Source organism: Protopterus annectens, chromosome 9.part0 (genome assembly GCF_019279795.1).
Source record: "Protopterus annectens isolate FY-2018-M chromosome 9.part0, PAN1.0, whole genome shotgun sequence".
Lineage (NCBI taxonomy): Eukaryota > Metazoa > Chordata > Ceratodontiformes > Protopteridae > Protopterus > Protopterus annectens.
Genome location: NC_056743.1, coordinates 1,959,349,524 through 1,959,375,121, shown reverse-complemented (window position 1 = coordinate 1,959,375,121; position 25,598 = coordinate 1,959,349,524). Strand labels below are relative to the sequence as shown.

Sequence of the window (25,598 nt, the reverse complement as noted above, 5' to 3'; positions counted from 1 at the left end):
TACCCATAAAGTAGGGAGTCAGTCAAACAAATTCAGCAAAATTATGAACAGCTTAGTGAAAGAAAAAACAACTGCCATCCAATACTTTTTTGAAACTAAACAACAAAGTTTACATACTTATAATAGATCTGGATGCAGGGCCATTCTTGTTAACAAAAGGACCAGCACCGTCAAAGAATTAGGCAGTTCAGCGGCTGAAACTTTCCCAAGCTACTAGCCTTTCTCCTTTGACCCAAAATGCTCTGTATGAAGATTTCTAGTCAGATATGCTACACAAGTTGGAGTACATAATAAAACTTGTGATCCATAGACCAAGTCAGCAAGTAGAAGAGGGGAAGAGGTATGAGAAAGGTGATGCTAGATCTTTTCTTCCTGACTTGATCACTACAGTAATTAAAAAAAAAAAAAAAAAAAAACTTTCATACCTGCTACTAGGTCCATCTTCTCTAACAGTATAATAGAGCCCCAAGTTCACCTCCCTAGGTGATCTTCACAATGGAAAGATATCTGCTCTGCTTACTGGACCCCAAACGGAGACCTGGACCTATAGATCATGTCCAGATTACACCATCATTCAAAAATATTCAGTGAAGTCCAAGCAACTGCTGCAAAAATAAGTCAGACCTGGCTCAGCAGTGCAGAGGGGTGGAGCCCAGATTATGACTCTGGTGACTGGGGCTTCATTAGCAACTACAGCGCTGTATTTGCCAAGCAGGGAGGGGGGGGTAATGGGACATGGCCCACTCACATCTCACAGGGTGGGGAAAGTGCACGCACTCAGGAATTGGTATGATTTTTCTAATCAAGACTGGGACAACCACCACTCATGCTTCAAAGGGCAGGGGCAGCATTGCTTGGAGAAATGTTCCTTGCAGAAGGGAGGTGGCTGTCTTCAGCAGTCAGCACACTGCACATCTCCACCCCCGGCCCTTTACCGGGTGTATTCCAAGGATTAAGGTCATAAAATATAAAAATCTGAAACTAGCCCTTATGGGTGTCTAAATGATGGCTCCTCTTACTCAGCTCTTACCTCTGTGATGGGGACCAAGTTTAGAAGGGAGCTCATGATAGACAGCAAGTACAGACAGAGAGTAAAAGGAGACAGCTAAGGCAGCACTGGAAAGAGCTGACAGATAGCGAGCCTTAAACTGCCAGGACAAGGTATTACATCCCTCCTAAAAGATTTAGTTTTGTCCACATAACATCTAAGATGTACAAGTCAACAAATAATTTTTACCAAAAGAACACAAGCAGGTGAAATAACTAACTCAGGTTTCTCTGTGGCTAACTTGGGCTTAATTGACAGTTTTGCAAGCAAAGAAAACTCCATCCTTATGAAAGACAATGTATGGTAGTTCCATATGTTTAGGTCTGCGATTTAAGCATGCTTTAGCTTAAACAATGGCTACAAGAAAGACCATCTTCCATGACAAAACTTTCAGTGCTAATGTTGAAGCTAGTTCAAAAGTAGGAATAAAGAACCTTTATGACACCAATTATAAACACCAGAGGGTGGCAGGATCCTTGAGGGGAGTTTAATAAGAAAGGTACATTTTAGGAAGGCCTCAAACACTTTTATAGATGCAAAGGATAAGGGGTTTAAACCCAGATGAAAACTGGAGACAGCAATCAACTCAACTGCACTTCACTAAACAAAATACTTGAGGGAAATGTCAAACATCTAAGCACTGGTATTATATATGGATCTGACTCTTTAGGAGGAGTACAAATTAAAAGGAAAAAGGTTGCTGTTAATGTATGTTTTTCTAGTAATGGGTTTCTGGGGAGAAGCAGTACACCAGGTCCCTGCCAATTACAGGAATTGGAGAAACCATACCGCTAGTTACAGGGTGTGGAACTTATGACTGGATTTGCCTCAGGGATAGGTTAACATAGTCCTGAAGGTCTGTGGGCAGAGATATTTCTCCAAGAGATGATACCAAAAGCAAAGGGAACAAAACATGGTGAAGTCAAAATTGAGCTATGAAAACTGCACTGGTCTCACTCTGCAAAATTTCCTAAATGAACTTCAGAACACTCAGTGACCTATCACTATACTTGGTATCCTACAAACTGCTGAGGGATGATCTGTGTCTGGCATACAATTAATCTGCCAACTTATTACTGATGGATTTACTGTACATCAGCAAATCAAATGGTGTGAGAAATACTGTCTAGGGATGTAAATCTCTTCTGCAACATTAACAGAATGGTTTGGAGAGGCATGTACATCTCACAGAGGATAGTGCTACTCTGCAACAGATTCCCCATCCACATAAGACAAAGCTCATGCCTGTCCATACTCAAGCACAACTTGGATCTATAGATGGGAAACTGAAATGTTTACCCAAGGACTGCCCCCTGTACTACTAATGGGCAGAGGGAGCTCTTAAATGCTTTAGCCCATGCAGTGGTCCCCTCAAATTATCTACTGTATGATCCCAGTTATTCTCACTAGGAGTAATACATCATTATTAAGCATGTGGTGGGTAAGACCAATCAATAACCAAAAGGGTAGGTTATTTCAAGCACAAAAATGGAAACTGGCTAGGCTTAACATGGCCCACAAGATCAGCTAGCCTAGTACTTACCTATGAACCTAAATAAGCAAAATGCATTAAGGAGTCCAGGGGGCCACTTTTGGAGCAAAGCATCCCTGGGACATTTCCACGGAGAAGAGATCGGGGGAAGATGATGATGCACTTGATCTTGCTTTGGGAGGCAGAAAGACTGCAATAAGGCTTTTCCCAGCAATAGGACAGCTTGCTTGCAAATGATGGCCTGGGAGACCACTTCTGAGTCATCAGCAGATAATGAAGTCTGTTCACTAAACAACTGGCTTTTTGTAGGAATGTGGTTTGTAGTCAGCAAGCTGTCTACTGATGCAGGACATTCCCACATCCTCACTACTTCTCAACAGAAGAGACAGAAGTCTACTCCCTTTTGCTTGTTGATACGCCAACACATTGCCACTTTGTTGGTGTGGATTGTTATTGTATCATGCAGCATAAAGTCCTGAAAGGCCTGATATATGAAGACTGCCCTCATTCACAGAGCACGGAAGTGCAAACTGATCCTTAACTGACCACACATCTTGGGCAGTCTGCCCAACAGTGCCTGCTCCTACCCTCAGGCAAGGGTATCTGTAATGGTATCCTATCAACTGATAGTATTTTTCCGAAATACTGGCTATGTATAGAAACATCACTGAAATCACTTTCAATGACAGCAGAGTTTGCTTTTATCCACTGCTGTACAACCTCAGAGTAGGTATTATTTAAGTTTGGGGGTGTCAAGGGCCTTGCCCTCTTGGAGAAAAAAAAACAAAAAGCTTAACTCTGAGGTTTGCTGGAAGCTCTTTTGGAGAGATTTATTTTAACACATGGGATAGGATGTGTGTGATTTGCAGTCAATCGATCAAAATGAATACTCTGTGACAAAAGCCACTTAGAGCAGGAGTTTGGAAAGCACTGCCCATTGCCAAATATGGAGCATGCAGCTATCATGTCATATGTGTTCCGTATGCCCTAGATACTTTTAGTGAGATACTGCATCTGAGATTTGGGACTACTGAACTCTATGTTTAGTGAAGAATCACCATGCAATAACTTGCGAGGGAATTTATGTATACCATCGCTGTTGGTAGCGTTGTCGCCTCACAGTAAGATGCTGTCTGGTTCGATTCACAGCTAGAGCATCTTCTGCATGGAGACATGCGTGAATGGGCGTACCTTCATTGAAGGTTGTCCGTCAGGGCTGGTAACTCGGCATGTAAAAATCAACTACCATCATTAGCGGACCGGAGTTCCGCTGTGGCAACCCATAACCGGGAAAAGCCGAAAGACACAAACAAATCGCTGTTGTCAACCACTTTGACATACTGTGTATCAACGATTTCAGAGATCAAGTTTTGTAGTGAATGAATACTTATCTATGGGTAGACAAGCTCTGCATGGCAGTGTGTCTAAATGGCAACTTATGAAAGTCATCAACAGAGAAGGCTCCAGCTGGGAATTTGCATTATTCACTATTATCTCCATGGACTGAAGGTACAGTAGGGATTCCCAAGCAGACATCAAACCTGTTCAGCAGCCACTCATCCAGACAGGGCAACACCTTCACTCCCTGCATTCTCTACTGTAAGCCTATACATACACATGGTAAACTCACTAGAGGGTGATGTAAGATTCAATAGCAAAGTCCTGAACTGGTAAAAAAAAATAACTCCTACCTGCAAAAGTAAACATGTCTTGGACTTCTTGAGCATATTTATGACGAAGTAGACATCTTGAAGGTACAAAGAGCACATCCAGTCTTTCTGACAGACTAAGGGTGAACAGCACCTTGACTACCAAAAATTTTTACTTTGGGGAAAAAGTTTACTCACTTAAATCCAACATAGGCCTGAAGGTCCTTGTTTTGTTGGGTATCAAAATGAACCTGGAATAATAAACCTAATCCTTTCTGGTCTGGTGGGACATTCTGTATGGTCTTTTTTAGAAGAGGTTTAAAGACTACTTTTATTTGCAGCACTCTTTTACGGGGTGGGGCAGTGGGATAACAGGTAGAGAGACTTTGTGGGATTACAGAAAAGAGCAGAAAGGGATTATGTAACCTTTGGTTATTACTTTCCTTATCCACTTGTCCTACACGATGACCATTCAGGCCAGCAAGTGGAGGGACAGATACACACTCAACCACATCTTGAGTGGGACAGTCAAGCAAGTTCACCAGTTCTGCTGCTGTCCCCTAAGGAAAGGGCTGCAGACAGCCCCCTGTTGCTGTAGACTGCCCCTGCCTCCAGGCAGAGCTCACCTTGGTTTCTTCAAAATTTTTGATTCTGCTAGTGTTGGTCAGACGTGAACCAGAGCTGATATGAGCCTTGCTTTGCCCCACAAGAGGAGTGTTGCAGCATCTAAGACTTCACACTATCAGTCAAAAAGGGTCTTATCTTGCCTTAACATGTTCTCCAGGTATGTCTTAACATTAACTATAAAAAACATTGCCATCAAACAGGGTACTTGTTAAGGTGGCCCTGGTGCGCTCAGTAAAATGTCAACTAGAGGCAAACATAACTGCATACAACAATACAGTCTGAACTCTCATCAGACCTGTAAGCCTGTCTTGTGGTGAGGGTCGCAATGAGATACGGCTGGAAAATACTACTTTGGTTCTGGCTATCTAACCGGTGATTTTTTTTGGTTGGTATTAGATTTTTATCTACTGGTCCTGGTTTTGGTCCAAGTTTTACTTTGGTTCTTTGCTTTGATTGACTTGGAGCTTACCAGGTCATGTCAGCCACCAAACAGGAAGTATTCAGTGACCTGCCTGGAAGTACTGCTTCTGATGCTGGGAATTTAACTTTGTTGATTCAGCAGCTTACACAGTCACTCAGCTGAACCAACATTTGCACCAAAGTCAGATTAACCACTGTGCTGACACTGTTGTGAACCACTCTGTTGCATGTGATGTCAGTACTGAAAGGATTAACCATTTGGAAGAATTTTCATCTGCTTCACGAGTACATGATTGGCTTGATAAACATGACTTTTTAAACTTGAGAGAAAGTGCCTGACCACTTGATGGTTATACTTTGAGCTTACAAGAACACATTTCCTTACTGATAACCAAAAGAAATGGAATAACAGTGCAAAATGCAAACTGATAAACAACTGACAAAGCACTGAAAAGAGGAGAAGCCAGGCACTGAACAGCTGAAGTACAATGGCAAGGTTTATTGAAGCAACCCAAACACAAACGTGAAACGCTTAAACAATCACAACGCTTTTTCGTCAATGCAACAGACTTCATCAGACAAATCACTTTTTTTTGTCTGATGAAGTCTGTTGCATTGACGAAAAACACATTGTGATTGTTTAAGCGTTTCACGTTTGTGTTTGGGTTGCTTCAATAAACCTTGCCATTCTACTTCAGCTGTCCGGTGCCTGGCTTCTCCTCTTTTCAGTGCTTTGTCGATTGTTTAAATTTCCTTACTGGTTACTGGACAAGTCAGTACACAAATTTAAACTATTACAGCTTGACAACTATTTCTGGGGGAAAGTTTAAAAAGAAAACATACCCACAAAGAATTAAGGGGTTGTGGAAATACCCAAATGGAGTAAGTAGTAAGTCCCAATTCTGTATTTCATCAGGAACTAACTGAATTTTTTGACTGGACTGGGTTAGAATTGACCAGGCTGATAGTGAGAGACGCCTGGTAAAATTTAAACAAGACACTGGCAAGCTGGTTGACTATTACCAACGACCTTCTTTTCTACCAGCATCGAGTGGCATTTAATAATATATTTTCAGCTACTGACAAAAAGTTGGTACAGGTTACGAACAGGAAGGACAAAAAATTAAGGTGGAATGATTTGGACTACCAGAATATGACAGTGTATCCCCCCACCCTCGAGCAATGGTTATTTTCATGAGAGTGAGGAACAACAGGAGGAAGACTGCCCTTTAGATGAGAACACCCCCCAGGAGATCTGAACATTTAGCGAAGAAATACGGAGGCAGTTCACAACAGGTGACACACTCTCAACCCAAGGGGAGGAACAGGACCAACTGGGGCAACAAAGGTTCAACTTACATGAAACGAGCAGACCACCAGTACTAGAGGAACCACTGGTGATGGACACTGCTTCTATACAGTGGATATAAAAAGTGTATACACCCCTGTTAAAATGCCAGGTTTTTGAGATATAAAAAAATGAGACCACAATAAATCATTTCAAAACTTTTCCCACCTTTAATATCACCTATAGCCTGTACAATTCAATTGAAAAACAAATATTTTAGGGGAAAAAATATAAAAATAAAAATGCAAAATAAGCTGGTTGCATAAGTGTGCACACCTTTAAACTAATACTTTGTTGAAGCACCTTTTGATTTAATTACAACATTCAGTCTTCTTTGGTACACACCTGACATCAATTAGAGAGACTGATTAACCCCAAATAAAGTTCAGCTGTCCTAGCAGGATTTTCCTGACAATTACTCAGTTGCCTGCTACAGCAAAGGCCATGGTTCTTAGAGAGCTTACAAAGCATCAAAGGGATCTCATTGTCACTTTTGGCCCAAAACCTTCAGGCATCTTCTAGAAAGCTGAACATAAAGAGGAATTTCACCTTTCAACATGACAATGACCCCAAGCAGATATCCAAATCAACAAAAGAATGGTTTCAGCAGAAGAAATGTTAAGTTTTGGAATGGCCCAGCCAGAGCTCAGACCTAAATCAAATAGAAAATATGTGAGGTGACCTGAAGAGGGCTGTGCACAAGAGATGCCCCTGCAATCTGACAGATTTGGAGCACTTTTGCAAGGAAGATTGGGCAAATATTGCCAAATCAAGATGTGCTATGCTGATAGACTCCTAACCAAGAAGACTGAAAGCTGTAATTAAATCAAAAGGGGTTTCAACAATTAGTTTAAGGGTGTGCACACTTATGCAACCAGTTTATTGTACGTTTATTTTTTATTTTTTTCCCCTAACAGATTTGTTTTTCAAATGAATTGCACAAGTTACAATTCACATTAAAGGTTGAAAAAGTTTTGAAATGATTTATTGCGGTCTCATTTTTTTATATCACTAAAACCTGGCATTTTAACAGGGGTGTGCACACTTTTTATATCCACTGTAAATACAGGTACTGTTAAGGTTTCATCTTATTTTGACTTTTATTTACAATTTTACTGATCCTGAAATTGGGCCTGGTCACCATCAAGTATTTCTTAAGTGGTTTAATTTTATTCCCTCTACAAGGGCCAAGGTGGAGGACATACTTCTAGACTTAAAAGATTTTTACCAGAAAATTAAATTTACAATTGCTATTTGGTGACCGTTCTATTCCCACTCACGAAACCCTGAAAAGAAAGAGCACTATGAATCCCCCTTTACACCCTGTGATACATCTATTTGAGAGGAAATGTGAAAAAGAGATAGTGGTACTATCGGGCTAGAGTGCAAAAATTTTACAACCTCTCTGCACACGAAAGGGAACTACTGCACGAGTTTATGAACAACAAAGAAATCAGATGCATGAAACCTGACAAAAGGGGGAGGGCTAGTGATCATATACCACTTGTACTATGTTGGCTGTTTACTTGGACATCTACAAAATGATGATGTATATTCACTGGTGTGTATTAATGAAATCAACATCACACATCATGGTATCAAGGTGGTACTTGATGAGTTGTTCCCTTTCGACAGGACATCACAGGATCTGCATGAGTACTTAAGAGTAGATTTTCCGGTGATTCCTAGGATTTTTGGAATCCCCAAGATTCACTTAGATCTGTACCCCACCCCCCTACCCCCCCATGCGTCCTACTGCTGCAGCAAGAGGTTTGGTTACAGAGAACTTATCCAAATTTGTGGATAGCAAGTTAAAACATTTACTCAAGAGCTTTCCCCTTATTCTTAAAGATTCATGGGACTTGCTGGGCAAATTGAGAAAAGCAACTCTTTGGGGGCTCAAGGTATTAAGAGCTTTTTGGACAAGACTAATAAAAACTTGATTTTATTAGAAGCTGAGCTCGTAGAACAAAAAAAGTCTAAATTAAAGAGAGACATTCATGAGTATGAGGCGGGACTTGCATTTACTTATTCAACCAATCGAAGGAATGGGAAACGGAAACGTCATCATGTTAAATTTAAAAAAAGCGCCTCTGCTTCCTTTATTTCTTCGGGTGAGGAGAGCCGTTACGAAATGGACGTGAGTGACGAGTTTCCAGTGCTGCCACAACCGGGAAGACCAGCAGCACGCGCGCAAACTTTTAGGAACCAAGATGAACATTTTCAGCCTTACCAACAGGATCGACAGGGACAGAAACGAACAAGGAATTTTGAACAGGACTTTGGCGACATGGGGAAAAACTAGAGGGGGGATTATAAACAGAGACATTCAAAGGGACACTATTTTAACAAGAGATTCAAACGGTGAGTCATGTAACATTACAGGTTTGCTTGTTAATCTTTCATGTTGTGACTTGATACAAGAACAAGTTTCTGTTTTAAATCTAGGACTCAAGTTTGTGCCTACTGTTTTGCCGAGAGCACATGTAGTTAGACAAGAAATGTTTAGATTTTTGAGAAAATTATTCTTGAAAAATCATTTTGCAAATATTATGGAAGTTAATGATGAGGTTAATTGTGACTCTATATGTGACTAAAGCTTTTTTTCATGCTCTGATATTATGGAAGAATTTAATGATAGAGGTATGGGGGATACTGTATCTTGTAATGTAGGGAGTATAGTTGACATGACATGTATACCTGCTTTGAACAAGTTTATTCCTTCTTTTGACAATCCACGTGTTTCACAATTTGGGGCAATGATAGGATTTGGAGGTGAGAATATTTGTAAGTCTGTGTTGTTAAATAAACACAAAATTAGATATAATTTGACATTGAAAGAATGGAGGGCACTAAAGTCTTTAGAAAGAAGGAAAGATATAGTGATAAAACCTTCCGATAAAGGGAATAAAATTGTTGTTATGAATGCAGTTCAGTATTTTAACATGTGTATGCAACATTTGAATAATGCTGAAGTGTATGAAAGGTGTAGTATTGTGGATTATAAAAAAGCAGTGGCTGAATATGAACAGAAGCTTGATAATTTTATTCGGAAGGGTTATTTTTCTGAAAAAGTTGTTAGGGACAAATTTATCAGTAGTAACAGTGAGGTAGCCTTCTTTTTTTGTCTGCCTAAGATACATAAAAGTATGACAGAGCCACCGGGTAGGCCTATTATTTCTGCTTGTAAATATTTCCTACATAACATGGGTTTATTATTACATAGAATTTTATTGCCTTATGTTAAAGCATCTCCAGCGTATATTCAAGATAGTTTGGATTTGTTGAACAAACTTTCTTGCCTAAAATGGGATGAGAAAAAGTTTTTTCTGGTACTTTATGTAAGAAGTTTGTATACCTCCATCAAACATGCAGATGGTTTAAGAGCTATCCATCATTTTTTGGATAAAAATAGATTAGATTAGATTAGTACTAGGCTAGTTGCCCTTGCGAGACATTTTAAGCCTAGCTAATTATCTCTTGTGAGACTCAAACCCTGCACCTTGTGTTTGTAAGGCAAACACCTTAACCATTAGGCCACCCTCCCAACAAATAATAAAAGCCCTTTTGTTAGTTTTGTGGTGGAAATGGTTAATTTTTGTTTAAAAAATAATTTTTTTCATTTTAATAATGAATTGTTTAGACAGAAACAAGGTACAGCTTATGGGGGCAGCATTTGCCCCCATGTATGCCAATCTTTTTATGTCTTTTTTTTTTATTTAAGTTAAATTTTATGAGACAATATGTCGATTTCTATTTTCGATATATAGATGATTTGATTTGTGTGTGTGATGGAGGTTTAGAAGAAGTGGAACATTTTGTAACAGAGATGCATGATAACCCATTTGGATTATCATCTGATGGATTACAAATGGGAAGAAAGGTAATATATTTAGTTTTAGAAGGAAGTATGGATGGTCATATATCTCCTATAATGTACATAGGAAGTTTATGGATGGGAATCAGTACCTCCATGCTTCTAGTTGCCATCCTCCTCATGTTTTGAAAGCGTTACCATATGGAGAGTTATATCGCATTTCTAGGTTATGTAGTAACAAGGAAGTGCTAGGCAAGGAAATAGAACAAACTAGGAATATGTTTTTGAAAAGGGGTTATAACCCTGACATTCTGAAAGAGGCAGAATTCAGAGTGTGGGAAAAGGTATTTGAAAATAAAAATATTGACAGTAGAGGTAGTGGATTAGGTTATGACACCTTGTATAACCTATGGTCTTTCCATGGTGAGGAAACTTACCGAAACAAAGTGGATAGGATATATTATGTGTCAGTATTTAACATCAAAAGTGAAGAAATGAGGACTTTAGTGGAACATTATTGGAAATATTTAATAGAAGATAGGTTTTTGGCAGGAATTTTACCACATAAGCCCCTCTTTTGGCAGGTATTTTACCACATAAGCCCCTCTTTTCATATAAGAGGGGAAGGAACTTGAAAGACATGGTGGTACATGGTAAATTTAGTTTACCAGTTGTGGATATACCTAATTCACTAGTTATTAAAGGAACATTAAGTTGTAATAAATGTACTGTTTGTAAGAGTGTGGTGAAAACCTTTGACAATATAAATGGGGTTAAATTTGAACCCAGAGAGGTTTACTCATGCAGAAGTAAAGGGGTTGTTTATGCACTGAGATGCCCCTGTGCCCTATTTTAAATAGGGAAAACTAAGGGAGAATTTCGTGTAAGATTTATGGAACATATGAGAGATGTTAGAAATAAAAGGGAAGACGAAACAATTTCTCTACACTTTAAAATGTTACAGGATAGTGATGTTTCTAAGTTAATAGGCACAGTTTTAGAAACAGTGGATTGTTTTTGTGAAGATGAAAATTTAATAAAACAAAAGTTGAGGTATAAAGAAAGTATTTATATTTTAAAGTATAAGACACTTGTGCCTAATGGTCTTAATAATGATTTGAATTGGAAATGTTTGCTTTAAATTTTAATTATTTTATTGATTAATTGAGGTTATCCATGTGGAGTGTGTATATATAAATGTGTGTTTTATGTCTGTTGTTGTTTGATACTCCTTGAAGGTGGTTACACCGAAGCGCTAGAGAAAAAGAAAGAATAAAAGTTTTAAATTTTTTTGTTTGGTTTTCCTTTCTGTACCACAGTCGGTGGTTTTGGGTCAGTGTTGTTTTCCACTTGTACTATGTTGGCTGTTTACTTGGACATCTACAAAATGATGATGTATATTCACTGGTGTGTATTAATGAAATCAACATCACACATCATGGTATCAAGGTGGTACTTGACTAGTTGTTCCCTTTCGACAGGACATGACAGGATCTGCATGAGTACTTAAGAGTAGATTTTCTGGTGATTACTAGGATTTTTGGAATCCCCAAGATACACTCAGATCTGTACACCCCCCCCCCCCATGCATCCTACTGCTGCAGCAAGAGGTTTGGTTACCGAGACCTTATCCAAATATGTGGACAGCAAGTTAAAACATTTACTCAAGAGCTTTCCCCTTATTCTTAAAGATTCATGGGACTTGCTGTGCAAATTAAGAAAAGTGACACTAACTCAGGAAAGTATGATGGCCACCTGGGATATGCAGAGCTTGTTTACGGTCATCGCCCATGAGGTGAGGTTACAATGGTTCAACAAGATTTCGGTAGACTTAGAAAAGTCTGTTGTCGGTGACTTTATGGACCTTACTCTTAGTTTTAATTTTTTTGTTGTTTGAGGGGGGATTTTACAAGCAAAACACAGTTGTAGCCATGGGGGCAACCTGTGCCCCTTACTTGCCAACACCGTGATGTTGTGGTGGAAACTAACTTTTTATTTCTCCACCCAATGTACAAGTATTGTAAAGCATATTATCAATTTTTGGACAATCTTTTGATTATTTGGGAAGGTACATTTGACCAGTTTGTGGCATTTTATGAGTCCTTGCAAACAAGTAGAGGTTTTCTGTTTTTTACTTACCTTCATGATCATCAATAAAAAGCATATTTAGATGTCGCGTTGTGCATGGGGACAGGTAGCAAGTTTTCTACTTCAGTATACAGAAAACCTTACCTACTGCAATTCTTTTCTATTTTACACTAGCTGTCATCCCATGCACCAAAAAAAGAGGCATTGTTAAGAGCCAACTTATTCGGGTGTCAAGACTGACCTCAGAGGACAATATTTGTTTGTCAGAGTTAAACAGAGTTACAAGGATGTTTGCAGAGAGGGGTTACCCCAATGACCTCCTTAAGCAAGTAAGTCAGGAGGTTTGGCTTGGTAGACAAACTAGATTTGCACCCATTAATTTGCATGGGACTTAAGGGTATCAGAGAGACACTACTCCCCTCAACTTACTAACATGGTCATACAACACACTCTTAACGTTAAACAAAGAGAGAAAATTATTAGACGAATATGGAGTATTTTTGAATGTGACAATGTTATTTAAGCATTGTTTGACAAAAGTGTTAGTTTCACTTAAAGAAACAAATCTAATATGAAAATGTTACTTGAAAAAGTCTGGTAGTAAGATCAAAGGAGTGCCAGTTACTAGGAGGTGTGGGTCATGTCACTCTTGTCCTTACATTAACACCAATTACACTGGTTTCTTAAGGAGAATGTTGGGAGAAACTGATGTTACCAATGTTTGCACTTGCAAGACATCTAAAGTTGTTTATATGGCTTCCTGTGAGGCATGTTCAGCCGTCTATATAGGCAAAAGTAAAAATACCTTTTCCAAAGGTATTTATCAGCACTTGTATAGTATTCAGGAAGGTGACTGTAAAAGCACACTTGAAAGACACTCCTTGACTTGTGAGGGATTTACAAAATTTACCTTTTTTGTACTACAAGTGCAGAAATCAGTTTATTGTGGTGAATGGGAAAACAGGCTTCTGAACAGAGAAATGTGTTGGCAACTGAAACTTGATGCTTCAAAATTTCCAGGACTTAATGACAGTGTTTCTGTTGTTAATGAATTAAGAAGGAGAGCTTCTGCTGTTTAAGAGGGCAGCCACGGTGGTGCGGCGGTTAGCGTTGTCGCCTCACAGCAAGAGGTTCTCTGGTTCGATCCTCGGCTGGGTTGCCTTCTGTGTGGAGTCTGCATGTCCTCCCTGTGGTCACGTGGGTTTCCTCTGGGTACTCCGGTTTCCTCCTACATCCCAAAGACATGCTGTAGGTGGATTGGACACTCTAAATTGGCCCTAGGTGTGAGTGTGTGTGTGTGTGTGTGTGTGTGTGTGTGTGTGTGTGTGTGTGTGTGTGTGTGTGTGTGTGTGTGTGTGTGTGTGTGTGTGTGTGTGTGTGTGTATATGTCGGGCTGGCATTTCGACACCATAAAACTCTACTGCCAATCATGAGCGGACAGGTAATCCACTGTGGCAACCCCTAACCGGGAAAAGCCGAAAGAAGAAGAAAAAGCTTCTGCTGTTTAAGCTTTAGTTGCACTTCTTTAAGGTATTAATTGAAGTTTGTCTTTTATTGGCTGATGCTGGTGGGGGTGGGGCAGGTTCACTCTTATTTTAACTTGTTTTTGAGTTTGGTTCTCCACAGCTCTGAAGAAGTCTGGATACAACAAAAGCACTTAACTGTGGATTTAATGCCGTTTACATTAAAGAGTACTTTGGTTCTGGCTAACCAGTGATTTTTTTGGCTGTTATTGGATTTTTATCTACTTGTCCTGGTTTTGGTCAGAGTTTTACTTTAGGTCAGCAGACTATACTCGTCTCTGCCTCAGCACTTCTAAAACTTCCCAAAACTTAGGGTTATGGGTGGGGAATCGGTGCACATTTTGTAATAGACCAAAAAACAATCCTAAGGACTACGAATTGTAAAACCCAGCAGGTAGATAAAACAGGAAATCCAAAAGTGGAAAAGCATACAAAGTACAGTTTTGTACCTACCATAAATGTAGATGTCCGATAGATATGCAACTGCAGTCCTTATATATGGGTTGTCCTGCCTCAGGCAGCCCTTCGGTCGGCCGGATTCCAAAGTCTGGGTCCGGCGTCGGCTGATGTCGCCTCCTCCCCGAAGTCAGAGCGGCTGGGGTATAAAAGCATCAGGCGACGCCATCTTCTTCAGTGTTTCTTGCCCCAGATGCCAGGTGCCCTCCAAGGAAGGCTAAATTTAGTGAATGGATAAAAATTCCAGACATGCAAAACAGTAATAAACAGATACACCATAACAGATATCCCCAGCTAATATGAAAAGGGGTGAGTGGACCCTAAAAAAGAGAATTACAGAGGGGTAGGAGGGAGGGAAAACCCGACTGCAGTTGCATATCTATCGGACATCTACATTTATGGTAGGTACAAAACTGTACTATGTCCTTCAAGAATGCAACTGCAGTCCTTACATATGGGTTGAATACCATAGCCAAGCTGGGGGTGGTAGGATCTAAGATAAGGATGGTGTAGCTAAAATGCCCTGCAGGACTGCAGAAGCAAAACCTGCTCGGGATCTGGAATATAAAGGCAGGTTGTAATGTTTGGAAAATGTATGCACAGAGCTCCATGTAGCAGCTTCTAGAATGTCCTTTGTAGCCACCCCTCTTAGAAAAGCTGTGGAGGTGGCTGTCGCTCTGGTGGAGTGTGGCCTGATATTGGCTGGCACACCTTTTCCATGGAAAGAGTAGCAGAATCTGATGCAGTTTCCAATCCATTTTGAAATAGTTTGTTTGGAAATTGCCTTTCCTTGTACTCCAGCAGCGTAAGCTACAAATAACTGGTCAGACTTTCTGTTGGCCTTTGTTCTGTCCAAGTAGTAGCGCAATTGCCTGTGTATGTCCAAAGTGTGCAGAAGCTTTTCTCCTTTATTTTGAGGATTGGGAAAGAAAGTAGGCAGGTGAATTGCTTGATTTACAGAAACCCTGGATATCACTTTTGGCATGAATGAAGGATTGGTTCTTAAAGAGACTCTGTCCTGATGGAAAATGAGAAATGGAGGTACTGCCATGAGGGCCTGTATTTCCGAAACTCTTCTTGCTGAAGAGATTGCCAACAGGAAAACTGTTTTCCAGGAGAGAAATTGCAATTATGAAGATGCTGCTGGCTCAAAAGGAGGAAGAGTTAATTTTTCCAAGACGAAGTTGAGGTCCCATGCAGGTACTGGTAGTTTTCTTGGAGGTTTAATATTCTTTATCCCTCTTAGAAACTGTCTTAACAAAGGATGTGAAAACACAGGTGGATCACAGTTGTATTTTGCTGAAATTGCTGAAGCGTGTATTTTTATGGAAGAATATCAAAGGCCATTGTGAAGCATTTCTGCCAAGTATTCTAGTATCTGTGGGATGCTCATTACTGATGCATCCTGACCCTTGTTGGCATTCCAGATGTTGAATCTCTTCCATTTTGCTGAATACGTTTTTCTGGTGGAAGGTCTGCGTGCTTCCAGTAAGATCTCTTGAACTTTTTTGGAGAGAGATATGGGGAGAAGTCATGGAACTCTCCAAGCTGTCAGTTGCAATGTTTGCAGGTTGGGATGAACAGTCCTGTAATTGTGCTGAGTTATAAGCAGAGGCCATTGAGGCAGGAGCCACGGCTTGGTGCGAGTTATGCTCCTTAGTAATGGATACCAGTGCTGTCTTGGCCAGTCTGGAGCTATCAAAATGCCTTTCGGTTGTTCTGCTTTGATCTTCAGTAACACCTTGGTCATTAATGGTAGAGGTGGAAATGCATAGATTGTTAGAGAATTCCAGCTGAAGGAAAGAGCATCCATTCTCCAGGCTTGAGGATGGTGTGTCCTTGAGCAGAACTTCTTCAGATGATGATTGAGGTGTGAGGCAAATAGATCTATGTCCGGCCTTCCTCATGCATGAGTTATTTGTGAAAAAATGTCTGGATGCAACATCCATTCGTGCGGGTCCATAATGTTTCTGCTTAGACTGTCCGCCAGAACATTGTTCTTGCCTGGGACAAACTGGGATTGCAACTGTATGTTCAGTTTCAGGGACTTTTCCCAAAGAGTCATTGTTAGTCTGCAGAGGGGGTAAGAATGGGTACCTCCTTGCTTGTTTATGTACCACATAACAGTGGTGTTGTCTGTCTTTATTAGCAGATGGCCTTGCTGAAGAAATTTTCCGAAGGCCTCGATTGCATGAATCACCGCCAACATCTCTTTTTGACTGATGTGCAGATGCAATTCTCGGGGTGTCCATTGCCCCTGAATGCATCTGCCCTCCATGTGCGCCCCCCATCCATGATCTGAGGCATCTGATGTAATGGTCTGGCTGGCTTGAGGTTTGTTGAAAGACATGCCTTTGTTTAGCTGGCTTGCTTGTGCCCACCACAAAAATTCCTTTTGTAGACATGGAATGAGTGGAATAATTGCTTCTAAGCTGTGGCTGTGTTGAGACCATAAACTTTTTAGGTACCAGTGTAGTTTTCTCATGTGTAGTCTTGGCAGTGGAATCAGAAGAATGCAAGATGCCATGAAACCCAGGGCCTGCAGGATTTTCCTTGCAGTCATCTGGGTGTGCTTTGCTAGGCTTTTGAAGTAATCTGTTAATTGTTCTTGTTTTTCTTCTGTGAGGAAAGCCATTTGTGAGTTTGTGTCCAGTTTGGCTCCTAGAAAAATTATTTGTTGGGATGGTAGTAGTCTTGATTTTTGAATGTTGACTGTGTATCCCAAAGCTTGTAGTAAGTGAATGACATAGTCCAAGTGTCTTATCAAGGCTTGCTTGCTGTCCGCTTGTATAAGGCAGTCGTCCAGGTAAGGATATATTTGTATCCCCTGAAGTCTGCAATGTGCAATTACTGATGCCAGGCATTTCGTGAATACTCTGGGCGCGGTAGATAAGCCAAAAGGCAATGCTGAGAATTGATAATGCTCTGACCCTGCAAGAAATCTGAGGTATCTTCTGCAGCTGTGTCTGATTGGGACATGCAGGTATGCCTCCTTGAGGTCCAGAGTAACCAGCCAAGACCCCTTGCCCAGCATGGGAAGAAGTTGCTGTGACGTCAGCATTTTTAATTTTGGCACAATGAGAAAAGTGTTTAGAGCGGACAAGTCCAGTATAGGCCTCCATTGCTTTTCTTTTCTTGGAACAAGGAACAGTCTTGAGTAGAATCCCTGGCCTTGTTCCTGAGGAGGAACCTTTTCTATTGCTTTGATCTGTAGTAGCTTTGAAACTTGTATGAGTGCCTCTGCCCCTTGATTTTGTGGCAGGTTGGCATGCCTTGTCTTGTTGGTAAGGTATGGAAGTGGAACCTGTAACCCTTGTCTATTATGTACAAAATCCATTTGTCCTTTGTAAAAACGTGCCAATTTTTTGAAAATATACATAATTTTCCGCCTAAAGGTGCTTCTCTTTGAGCCTTGGTCGGCGGTGTCAAAGTCAAGGCATTGTGATTGTCCCTGCGGAGAAGTAGAAGTTCCTGCGCCACTTTTCTGATTAGTCGGTTGCCATTGGCGGCCCCTGTAGGAGCCTCGGTATTGCCCTCTACCTCGAGCACGCCTGTTTTTTCCCCTTTGGAACTTGTCAGCGTCTGGAAAGGACCAATTCTTTGAAGGCCAATTCCTACTGAACCTTGGTGGCTGAACCTGGAGGAAATCTTTGACTGTTTGCACTGATTTAGCCTTTTCCTCAATTGATTTCAACACACCCTGTGCATTAGCACCAAATAGCTTGTCTTTTTCCAGAGGTGCATCTAGAAGCTTTACTTTAACATGATCTGGTAATGTCTGTTCTTTCAACCAAGCATGTCTACGTATGACGGCCCCTGTCATAGCTGCCCTACATGAAGCTTCCAATGCATCATAACCACACTGAAGAAAATGATTGCTAACCTGCTGAGTATTATGAACCAAATCCTGCAATGCCTTTCTATCTAAAGGCTCAGGAGAGGCTAACTTTTTCTGCAAATCATCCATCAGGAAATCCTGATACTGAAACATATGAAAAAGGCAGTTAAGTGCCCTCATGGCAAGGGTGGATGAGGTATAAACTTTTTTACCCCACCTCTCCAGGGACCTAGATTCCCTGTCTGCGGGCAAAGGATTTTTGGCCATGGAAGTGGCCACTCCTTTGGGCCCCTGAGAAATAGTTTCTAGATCAACAGAATGGGCCTTAAAGAGATGTTTATGAGTTTCAGGAACCCTATAATATCTGTCTGGCTTGACAGGAGCAGGAGGGAGAGAATCAGGAGAAGTACTGGAGTCTGAGTACACATCATCCAATACCTCTAACACAGGGGGTATAGCTAAAGGCCTGTGCTGGGGTAACTTAAGGAAGGTCCGAAGCCTTTTCTTGGAGTCAGAGAAATCCTGGCCCTGCCACTGAAAATGCTCTCTCATGGAATGGAGAATTTCCCCGAAAGAAATATCCTCAGGAGGAGAGGCAGAGGGAATGGATTCATCAGCATCAGAATCCTCGTAGGCCGGGAAGGATTCTTCCTGGGAGTCTGAAAGGCCTGACTCACCAGAGGCTTCATCTGAGGAAAAGGTATCTGCCTGCTCAACCCTAGGCCTTTTGCTTGAAGGCGGCTGAGAACCTCTGTCTGGATAAGCCTGAGAGCCCCTGATTAAAGAAATTAGATCTACAGCTAAAGTCATGATCTGTTTATCAGAAGTGGGACCCTGTGAAAAAGATTTAGGAGGGTGAGACTTAACCTGGCTGGCAGCCTTAGCACGTGTGTAGGCCTTGATAGACATAAACACAGGAGGCCTAGCTGCCCCACGTGCTGGAGTAGCTTTGTCCACCGGTATGGTGTGAAGCAAAACTTGGGCTTCGGTTTCAGGAGGAAAATCACAACCGGCACCGGGGTAGCCTCCGGGATCGAAGTGTGCGGTAAAGCGGTGTCGTCGGCCTGGAGCAGTAGAATTACCGCCTCCGAAGAGACCGATGCACTCGCGGTAGGCTTTAGCGAGGTGTCTGTGGAAGTCGCGGGCCGCGAATGTCGGTCCCGATCCTTCCGTTTTTTGGAAACATGTACTGTCGGTTGTTCCGACGGCATGATATAGGAGTAATTTTCCCCAAAAAAGTCTTCAGCAAATTCTGCCCGGCGCCTAAGTGTGTGCTTATTAAAGCAAGCACAGGCAGCACAGGCCGAGACGTCGTGGTCTGGGCCGAGGCAGGGAAGGCAGTAAGAATGGAAGTCTTTATGAGGTATTTCTTTACCACAAGACAAGCAATTATTAACTTTTGCAGTTTTATCTGACATCGGCTGAGGCAAGAAAAGGTTCCCCAACGGGGTACTTAGCTTTTTGATGACTTCGGATCTGAAAACACAGGAGCTGGCCGACCGGGGCTTGCGAACTGCTTCTGCTCGGGCACCGCGCGGCAAGAAAGACTGAAGATGGCGTCGCCTGATGCTTTTATACCCCAGCCGCTCTGACGTCGGGGAGGAGGCGACATCAGCCGACGCCGGACCCAGACTTTGGAATCCGGCCGACCGAAGGGCTGCCTGAGGCAGGACAACCCATATGTAAGGACTGCAGTTGCATTCTTGAAGGACATCCAACTCCACGGCAATATAAACCACGAATAGTTTATCCCAACATCAAGTACAAACAACACAAAGAAGGATTGAGTGCTTTCGCCTCCACCCTGGAGACCTCTTCAGAATCAATTAAAACAGAAAAAAGATGCCACTTTTATATGCACACTAATACCTGTAAATTGATCATAATTCAATTAACCATAATTACAACTGGCCACAACCAATTAACTGTTGTGATTATAAAACCTTTTAAAACCATAGCAAGTTATGTGAATCAGCATGTCAGAATTAAATAAAACCACTCATACCTGTTTGTTTTCTTAAAAACTACCCTATGTGGAAAAATGCCATCCACATATAAAGTGCCACTTAGTCATTAAAAGATGTACATTAATATGTAAAAAAATGTATATCTGTGTGTAAAAAAAAAATATATATATATATATATATATATATATATATATATATATATATAAATATAAATATAAAATATACAAAAAAATATATATACAATAGATATGTACTATTGTTTTGTATAATAAATATTAAATATTGAATTATTAAATATACACATATAAATAAATAAGGAATAATGAGGTAGTAAAATTATATAGATGGTGCAATATAGTACTGTTAGAGAAATGCATAAATATATACATTTGTTTTAAAAGTTAAAATGTGGGAAATAAATGTTGTATATATAGACGTTGCGATACTGAAATAGGTAAAACCAAGTATAGGATAAATAAAACCCCAATCTGGTGAAATACAATTCTGAAAATAAAGTGTGAGTATGTACACATACAAAATTCTTGTTATAAGGAATGGGTATGTTTTTTAGGATCAGAAGCCAGTAACATTAATGCTGGTGTGATGGATATACAGTCATTCATCCCTTTGCCATTGCAAGCGTCTAATCTAAGCTGCCATATCATTTCCCTGTATAACAATTTTGTTACCCAATCTCCCCCTCTATCGGGAGGTTCAACTATTTCCAAGGCCCAGAATTTAAAGTTGGCATTAGGACATACTACAGAATGCCTATAAAGTGCATTATTCACATTATTACGGTTAATGTCTCTAGTATGTTCGTATATTCTTCTACGTAGGTGTCTCTCTGTTTTCCCTACGTAGAAACACCAACAAAATGTACAATATGCCAAATAGACCAGGCCTTTTGTGTAGCAACTACTATATTTACTTGCTTTTAAAGTAGTACGAAGACTAGGCAAATAAATGGATTTTTCACCTGCTATAAAGGGACATTGGGGGCATCTATTACACCTAAAAGTTCCCCTCTTGTTGCTAGTAGTATAAGAACTATCAACACAAGATCCATCCTTACCATATTCTAATATATTTTTTAGATTGTTATTCCTCCTGTAACTATAGGTGAGTTTGTTCTTAAAAACATTCACCCTCGTAGGCATAGTTTTAAACATTTCCCATACACTGTTAATACTTCTCCTGAGCCATTCAATATTGTTGTGGTATGTCAAAGTCAAATATGGGGTGTTTTTCATTGGACTTCGATCTCTCTGCTCATGATCTGAAGTGTTACTAACATTACTAATCAATATATTTCTACTAAGTGATCTACTACACAGTAGTGGAGTATACCTAGTGTTAATGTGTGTTGTAACCCACTTTTTGGTATCTTCAATCAAATCATATGGATATCCTCTTTGTAGAACCATGTTGTTCAGTGTGGTTAATTCCTTCAAAAAATCATCTTCTTCACTCGTCATTCTAGAAGCCCTAATCATCTGTCCTTTTATGACATTCTTTTTCAATACAAGGGGGTGGTCACTGTCAAAATGTAGATATGCGTTTGAGAAATTCTCTTTCCGATATATAGCCTATGTATATCTCCTTGTAGTTTCATCTTTCATTAGTTTAACATCCAAATAATGGATTACACTCTTTTGAACCTCATATGTAAAACTAAGGAATGATGTGCTCTTATTAATAAATTCAATAAAATTGTAAATACCTTTTTCCAGGCCTTTCCATAAAATTAAAATATCATCCAAAAATCTGTAGTAGCTATGCATATGTTGATGGTACTCAGATGAAAAAACATAATTCTTCTCCCAATAAAGCATAACAATGTTAGCATAAATTGGAGCGCATGCCGCTCCCATTGCCACTCCTTCAATTTGGTGGTAGTATTCTCCCTGGAAATAGATATAATTGTTCCTTAGTACCAATTCCATATTTTCAAGTATAATGCAGAATTCTTCGGGTTCAAGAAAGTCCATTTCCAAAAGTGTCTCCTCAAACTATACTAAACCTTTGTCGTGGGGTATTACCGTAAGAAGATCTTCAACATCAATGGTTATAAAAATTATTTCATCATTGTAGTTCTCATTATTTATTTTTCTTAGTAAGTCCCATGAATCAATCAATATATGCTGATGTTTCAAGTGATAACCTTTTAACTTAATATCAATATATATGGCTAATGGTTGTGTTTTAGAGCCTTGTGCTGACACAATGGGTCTCATAGGAGGGTCGTTGACACTTTTATGAATTTTGGGTATGCCGAAGATTGCTGGAATGATTGGTTTACTAACTTTGAAAAATTCAAATAGGTCTTTGTCATACAAGCCTTGTAATAAGTTATCTTCAAGAATATAATCAATTTTTAAGTATGAAATATTTATTTAGTTTTTAGATACTATAGTGTAACTCTTACTGTTGTTAAGTATATTCAGCATTCTTCTGGTATAATCCCATTGGTCCATGATGACCATACCACCCCCCTTGTCAGGTTTCATTATTCTAACTTTTTTATTTCTTTTTAATAATTGAAGGAGCTCATTTTCTTCATCTGTCAGATTAGTCAATCTAGCATTACGGTTATGAGGGTAGTTACTTCTAATAACACTACAAACAACATTCTCAAAACTCTGAATATCATGTTGAAGTGGTGGGTTGTATATACTGCGTCTTTTTATACCTCTGAACTCATTTTCACTTCTCTTATTTTCAAAAATCACAGATAGATTCAACCTTCTTGTAAAAAGTTTAATATCTAGTAGTATATTACTAATACTAGGTATTTGATGTGGCACAAAAGTAAAACCTTTAGTAAAAAGTTTTAAAAAAGTATCATTAATCTCCATTCCTGTAAAAATGAAAATATTAAAATCATTAGATGAACAAATAATAGAATTAGCTAACACACTTTCATCATCATTGTCAGAATAAAGACTAAGTGAAGGGATGTCATAATTCACATTAACTTCCCCTATACTTGTGATTAATTTCTGTTTTGTCGGTAGTCCCCCACCGCCTGGGCATAAGATTGTTGCTGTGGGGTCCTGTTTTTTAACCTCTGTAACCTCCTCGGGCCAAATTCCTCTAAAGGGAAATTGTTAGTATAATAATCTTCCTGATAATTGACCCTAGAGTCATCCTCATCACCCACAGTCTGTTGGTTGTGGTATCCTTCATTGTTTTCCACATGTACCCCCTCCCTACTGTGATCAACATGCCGTACATTAGTGTAATGATTAACACCCCGGACCTGGTATTGTCTATAGTAGGACGTGTTGTCACTGTAAGCATTGTTAGACTCAGTCTTTTAAATCCCTTCTCAATTTTGAGATTTTCCTATTATAATTACGTGATGTAGTAGCATCGACATCCTGTATAATTCTATAGTATATTCTTTTGTACTCATCTATTGAAAACAACAAATCTTCAGATATTTCCTTGTACAATCTATCAATGATAATTTTGTCTTTTTCCATTCTACTTTCATTATGTTTCATAAGTACTTTAATTACAGATAACCCACATTCATTAAAAATAGCACATACTTCTTTAAATAATACATCTGTTTCAAAATTTATATTGTTTGGGAATTTTGTGATTCTAAGTCCCTTAGGTACAATGCTGAAAAACACTGGAAGCAGACCACCACGATAGGTAAAAAGGCTTTAATGAAGGAGGACAAGCGCTTTCGCATACGTTAAGCACGCTTCTTCAGATCCATCTAAGTCCCTTAGGTACAATATGTTCATGAAGACATTTACTAAAGTACCAGTTTTCCACTGACAAATTCTTGTACTTAGTTAACAATAATTTAAAATTTTGCATTTGTCTTTGTAAGTAATATTGTTATTATTGTACCGTTCTGGTTCTCTTACATTGTTGTATGAAAAAGATTTATTCAACCAACTGTTGAAATCCATGTTGTGATATTTAATAAAATCATTTTCTCTCTGGTGGGGTATATTGTGCTGCCCAGTGTTATTCGAAGATCCAGTCCTGACTTCCTGAGTAGTAGGTAGTTCTCTGTGGGGTCCATGAACCCCTCTCTCCTGTGGTACCAACACTGCTCCACTGGTTCTAGGGCTGCTCTGTGCGCAGGGTATAGTGTTCCCAGACTCTTCCTGTGCACTATTTTGCGAGTAGCTTTGAATAATTTTAATTAACTCGCTGAGTAGTGAGTGATCACCAGACATCTTTGATGTGCTCTCTCTCTATTAGATAGTAAAACTGAATTTTGATGTAATCTTAAAATAGAAATTCTTTGCCGGAGAGTACAAACCAAACCCAACAAAAAATAAATTAATTAAAAGTTCTAGTCAGTGCTGACAGCACTCGTATGTCAAGTCAAAAGGGTTCGGAAATGCACCCAGATAGTGAAATAGATGATAATCCAAACCGGAACATAAATAGCAATGTATAACAGTAGATAACGATATACTGCAAACCACTTTTATTACTGCACAACGTACTCTAGTATACGGTTGCTCGTGATGGAGCTCAATTTCCAAAAAACGACTAAAAGTCTGCTAAAATATAAACAATGCTCTAAACAACTGATGCAGGTTGCAGTAGAGCTCAGATAAACCACCATAAATAAATAGCGCCTGTATTTGCATACATAAAGTCGTCACAGGAATCTTTAATATCTTTTAAGACCAACTGCACAAAAGGCTGACGTTGCCCAACAACCCGGGAAACTTCCGTAGAATCCGACTACAACAGTCGGAAAGTAAATGGTGCACATATAAAACAGCACCGACTGCAGCTATATCACACGATAAGGGGTATGCGACTCCAGTCACCGAAACTTGCTACAAGGAAACGCACGAATACTAGACAGCGCCGACTGCAGCTGTATCACACAAAACGGAGAGTGTGTAACTTCGGTCACCAAAACGTACTCCAAGGAAAAGCACTAGTAGCCGCCAGTCAATAGGTGTAACTAAAACACACAATTGGATACCTTCATCCACCGGCTGAAGAACCAAGAACCAAAAAACAATCCTAAGGACTACGAATTGTAAAACCCAGCAGGTAGATAAAACAGGAAATCCAAAAGTGGAAAAGCATACAACTAACTCCACGGCAATATAAACCACGAATAGTTTATTCCAACATCTAGCATTACGGTTATGAGGGTAGTTACTTCTAATAACACTACAAACAACATTCTCAAAACTCTGAATATCATGTTGAAGTGGTGGGTTGTATATACTGCGTCTTTTTATACCTCTGAACTCATTTTCACTTCTCTTATTTTCAAAAATCACAGATAGATTCAACCTTCTTGTAAAAAGTTTAATATCTAGTAGT

The 25,598-nt window shown here is 39.8% G+C and overlaps 1 protein-coding gene across 1 annotated transcript in view; it reads right to left on the bottom strand.

Moving 5' to 3' along the window:
- ATP13A1 (ATPase 13A1) overlaps positions 1-25,598 on the bottom strand; it is a 1,617,817-nt gene that overhangs the window by 1,449,854 nt on the left and 142,365 nt on the right. The window lies entirely within an intron of this gene.